Genomic DNA, 6,242 nt, shown 5'->3' with positions numbered 1-6,242 from the left:
TTCTGCTAACAGTTGTAGTTTACAGTGGCCTCAATAGCGCAAATATTAGGTATTCATGTTTTTGTTGGTTATTTTTTTTCTTTTAATCTAGAAATGACAGCCATTACTGTGTCTGAAGCTTGCCTATCCTAAAAGCTTTTAGTGTGCTGATAAACAGGATCTAGTATAGATGAGGCTGAATTACCCTGGCAGTCATTTATACGGTATAGCGGTGCACATAAAATACTTAATAGTTTTCAATGAACTGGAATGCTTTTATGCTGAATACTAGTAAATGACAGAATAGGTCTACGGAGTTGGAGATTTATGGAAATTATTTGACGATAAGACTGGAAGCAGTGATGACTAGAGGCCTATAGATGGATAGACTGTAGGTGAACATGGAGGGCTAAATGGTTTATTCTACAAGGTTGACTAAACCACAGAAGGTTAGGAAACATAGCTCAAAAGCCCTTGGCCATGTGTGGTGGAAGGTCAACGAGATGCCTTAGGTGGATGGAAATTTACGAATGTTGACAGAATTTAATGAAACAGTGTAAATGTACATATTTTTACTGTTCGTAGATTAGATTCTTCATAAGGTGAATTGCAGGCAGTGAACAAGCCTGTTGGGGGCAGTACTGTTCATAAATTGCTGACGTTCACATTTCAGAGCATAGGTTTTCCCCAAATTCACAGAGAATTGCTTTTAAGAAGACTTTCACTGATTCTTGATGATGTACAAGTGCTATATGTGAAAATCATGAAGATGAGTTAGTGTTTACATTCACTTTATACTGTGTATAAAATGGCCGACACCACTCCATGTTACACATTGCTTAATATAATGCTGCCACCAACAGTACGATTGCCTTTGTCAAGCAGAACCAAAACTGCTTTCCTTAAATAGTCGCTAGATTATGGGTATGCGTGGTTAGAAATTACACATTGCCACTGCTTTGATAGTCTTTCTGTTGAGCCTCTTTGCAAGTAACCTCTATATTTATACATAAAAGGAAAGCAGAAATAAAGACACAGGATCAATAATTATGAGCCATAACTTGATATTAACTTCTGCTGGTAGAATTCCAGTAGTAGCAACATATTGGGCAGTGGGAAATTGAATAGTTGAGCTTTTAGGTCCATTGGACAGAGAATTATTTCAGATGGGACTCACTGTCACCAACTTTATGTACATGCATACTTGTTCTTAGTGTTATCACTTCTGCATTAACCTGATTTCCAGGCGAGGGAGGACAAATGTTGGGCAGGAAACACTTGTGATGCCTGGCGTATATGAGATATATGTGCACCACTCATATAGGGTGCACTGTTTCTTGACTGCACTGTTCATCTGCAATAAAGGAAGTCATAGTGGTTTCCATTTGCAGGTGTGTTCACTGTATACTTCCAAAAAAGTCAATGGCTCACTCAATGTGAACGTTCATTCCCGGTGATAAGCCGTCTTTTCCTGGAAAGTAAGATTGAGTGAAGGTGATGGCTCATACCACACACTATTTGTAAATGTGCACTTAGCCTAAGACACAGGTGAGCGATACTTAGTAGCTTCATTGCATAAGTACATTGATGAGAAGCCTTAATAGATTATCTAACCAGTAGTCCTAAACCCTTAGACACTGACAGTACATCTCGCTTGCTGTTCAGTTCATTGTACAATCGACCTCACAGATGCTGAGTATGGTCACTCCTATCCGTACACATACTGTATAGTCTTGTATCAGGAATAAGGGCTGGTCAGCCCATTGATTGTAAAGCTTCATGGAGCAGATTTCAGTCCAGGCACCGCTGCTGACTTGCTGAACTTCAGAACTGGAAGCTGAAGGGACAATGACATTTGGTCAGTAATGACTTAGTTGGACTTGCACTTTTGATTGTATAAAATAATAATTTTCTTGTGTATTTATTTGAAAGTATTTTATTAACACATTTTATTTAATTGGGTTTATAATATGTAGTCACTTTAGGTAGGCATTAACATTGGAAGATGGGAACTCTTCTCATTATTTGTGGAGTGGGTATATAGAGGATACTTACTCTTTTTAACATTCCAGGCAGATTTCTTTTCCTAGGATTTAGATATTATTGAATAGATCTTTACATTTCACCGCAGTGGTGCCAGCATCTTCATTTTCTAGTATTCACTTGTTCTGGGGGTATCAAGTATTGGTAGACTAGTGACAGGGACAATGAAGGATGGTGTCTTACAAATGGCCAAACTCCAAATTTAGTGATTTGTGTATTTAAGGGTTGTCTGGGATATCTCTTTTTTTCACCCCAGAAATGGCACCATTTCTGTCCATGGGCTATATTTAATATAGAGCTCGTCCCCATTCCAGCTTTTTTCTACTTCCTTGAAATGATGTATGAAAGTCCATGAGGCTCTCTATACCAAACCAAATATGCATAGCAATGTATACTGCAGCCACAATGTATTTCGAACAAAGCTAAACATCGTATATACACAGTCCAATCACATTAATGTGACCATCTGTCAAAATCTAGAATAACCACCTTTGTCAGAGCGGACCGCTGCGAGATGTGCAGGAAGAGAGGGGATGTTGTGATGATGCTCACTGGTATGTTGAGCCATGCCAACTCCAGTGCCGTGGCCAGCTGTGCTAGGTTACGCTGTTGAGCATCCATGGTGCGAACAACCCAATCGAGGTAGTCCCACAGATTCTCAATTGGGTTCAAGTCCGGGGAATTTGCTGTCCAGGGGAGTATGGCAAACTCATCCTGGTGCTCCTCGAACCACACACGTACACTGCAAGCGTTATGACACGTCGCATTGTCCTGCTGGTAGATGCCATCAAACTGAGGAAAATCAATTTGCATGTAGGGGTGAACATGGTCCGCAAGGATAGATGCATACTTGTGTTGATCCATCGTGCCTTCCACAATGATGAGTGCACCCAGATGGCTGATGACACGTGCCTTCTGCGATTGGTTATTTAACGTTGATGTCAAAAGTAGGCGGTGGTCTCATTAATATGACTGGACTGTGTATTAATCAGCAAAAGAACTGCTGGTTTGTATTGGTACATACTACCAGCTCTTCCATCATGTGAAATAAAGACAGATCCCGGAGCCCAGGGCAGGAATAAGGAGTTTTTAGGTAAGAATTTAATATGATTTGCTTTGCCAGTTTTAATGGGGCAGGAAAGGAGAACAGTTGAGGAATTTCTGCCTCTACATTGTAAGAAATATACCATGCTTGTTTTGCCAGGTTTATACTGAATCAGCATATAGGCGAAATAAAACAGGTCTATGTATATTTGTATGTATTAGATATGCGGGTATGAAGACATTCTAACATCATTATATACGTATTATGCAATCATTGCCGACATATGTGATCATTACACACTGTGAATATCTGAACTAATCTGAAAAATATAGCAGTGATGCATCATATTCCTCCTTGTACTAATGTTACCATCACCCCAATAATCTTGAAGCAAAGCTGTTAATGCGTATTACTTCCCTTATATCAAGAGATTATAATGTACAGATATACAGTGAGTAGTAACTATTATATGGAACTTGTACATGCTGCTATTAACTCCATAGAGATGGCCCTATGAAATAAACATTCTACAAATGCTACATAAGTCAGTACATACAGGGGATGACGACCTGCCATTTATGTTCCTGAGGTTCTCCTTTTTGTCTACTGTTAAGCTTAGATACATTAGAGATATAGGATCTGTGACTACGATGGTGGATATGTAGGAGACACCATACAGTCTCTTCATTGGTACAGGCCATTGTTCTGCTCGGGTCTGTACCTAGAGTCAGTGGTGGATGTCAGACTCCCTTAGGCTAGATACTGTAGCTGGACTGCAGTCACAGATCATAGCTCTGCACTAATGGAGCTAAAATATTTTAAAAAAAATAATAATAATAATAAAGTGCACGATCTTATGGAAATAAGTGGTAGGCCAGCTTCCCCCATAGGTACTGACTTACAAAGATGTTTTTAAATCTTGAATCACTTTAACAAAAATTTCTTCCAAAAGACAGCGACCGGGTCAGAGTCCTATTCACATAATTGAATGTTGACTAACATATATTACAGTACCGATATATTGAAAACTCTTGATATGATATGACTATTAGTCTGTGTAGTTGATGCTTACTCCCATTTCAAGACCCCCATTAGGCTAGGCCACATCACTAGCCATTGGATCACCAGGGAAAAGTAGTCCAAGAGAAAATCAGACTTAATGTATTACATGAACCCTGTAGTGAGATTACTGTCTAAATGCAATGTGCCATGAACAAATCCAAGGTTTTTAGATGACCAGATCATTGCAGTTAACAGATAATGTTGTTTAACCCACAAGAGCGGTCCCCATAGATGCTATGCGTTAAAGGATCAAGGCAAAAACAAGACTGACAATGGGGCTTCACGTAGAAAAAGAGATTCAAGAGTTACAGAAATGGATGTCCATGGAAGGAGGTATAACAGTCTATTGTATACTAGAATGAAATAACTAGACAATATTCGCAGGACATCTAACAATAGCCTACCATAGAGAAACCCAATACAAGTAAGCCCGAAGTATACTTCCATAGAAAACTGGATTTTTCTTTTTTCCCCAGCAGCTTTTGTCATTTTGAATGCTGTGCCAATCCTAGGTTGTATTATGGGGTCACTCTCTTATCCACCACTTAAAGTATTGTGTGGCTCTCAAGAGCATCACACTGAATGTGTTGGTTTTTTTCTTGTTATTCAGTTGTAACTTCAGCATTTCTCAAGACATTTCAGTATTTCACATGTTTTTGATGCATGTATAGTAAAGATGGTACTGCTGGGTGGAATATAATCTATGGTGACACTGATATCACTATGGCTGCGGTCACTGAAGTGATATGAACACAGAGCTCTCTTGATGCACTGATGTTACTGTGAAAATGATTCTTTCTTCCTTTGTGATTCCAATAATCTCTTTGTATAATAAAATAATAAAGGAACGTATGCATATTCAATGCACTACGAGCCATGAGACGTGAAGCAAAACTGAAGAATGTAAACAATAAAACAATGAACTGTTACATTGTCGTTTTGGTGTTTCTTTACTGGGTCTCCATGTTGTGTTTTACTGAAGTACATGCAATACAGTATGTGGTGGATGATTCGTCTGCATACTAATAAGACATAGCAAATGGTAAGCCCTGTTGTATTCAACACATTGTCATTACCCTAAGTGGTCATTTCTTCTTCGAAAGGCGCCTTCCACTACCACAGTGGCACAGTAGTTTTCCTCCAAGAGACGCCTATGTAATTCTGTACACACAACTTATTCACCCCTACCTTCCATGGACCTTACCAACTATATTTTCCCACTTTTTATGCCTGAGAAGTCTACTTATTCTCTATAGCCGATACAAGATAATGCTTCTGAGATCCTGGTTGTTGAACTTTGTTATATCTAATTTCCATGGATTAAGTTTAGTCTTATAAGAATGCGTTATAAGTTTTGTATAATGAGAATACGTTCACATTGAATATGTATCAGCAAAGCACCCAGTGTATAAATCAAAAGATTCCATAGGTCATTCTCCCTACATAGGCCAAAAGTGCAAAAATACTGTTGATATACCCGTTTCTTTTTTTTTGTTGTATAGAATTACTCCATTAAAGGGGTTGTCCCGTCACAAGGATCCTATCTATACTGCTTGTGAATGTAAGACTTTTCCTAAATACAATGCTTCAGCAAAACTGCTTTGTTTGGCCACTATCTCACTTTATTCATTTTTTTGTGGCCACAGCCCTGACCTAGCTGCTCCTGAGTCAAGTGATGTGTCTGCCTGCTCTGAGGGGGGAGGGAGGAGGGGCTAAGTGCAGGGAGCGAGCCTGGAGGGGGGGTTAGTTTACCCTTTGGGGGACAGGTGAAGCCAGCAACATCTCTATGCTTCTGCCCTGCATGAAGACAGCAGCGGCAGAAGCGATGCTGCTATTCCGGGTGGTCGGAGGAGCGGAATAACAGCATCGCTTCTGCCGCTGCTGTCTTCATGCAGGGCAGAAGCATAGCGATGTTGCTGGCTTCACCTGTGCCAGCATCTAACTCCCCGGCATCCGCTGTAATAGGCGGATGCTGGGGACTGTTAGACGCCGGCACAGGCACATTGCTATGCTTCTGCCCTGCATGAAGACAGCAGCGGCAGAAGCGATGCTGTTCCGCTCTGGGGTCACATATGCAAAGCCAAGCGGCGAGATGCCGCCGGCCCTGCGTGCG

The sequence above is a fragment of the Leptodactylus fuscus genome, chromosome 5 (genome assembly GCF_031893055.1).
Source record: "Leptodactylus fuscus isolate aLepFus1 chromosome 5, aLepFus1.hap2, whole genome shotgun sequence".
Classification (NCBI taxonomy): domain Eukaryota; kingdom Metazoa; phylum Chordata; class Amphibia; order Anura; family Leptodactylidae; genus Leptodactylus; species Leptodactylus fuscus.
The sequence above is the reverse complement of the archived record's forward strand: the minus strand, read 5'-3'. Positions refer to the sequence as shown.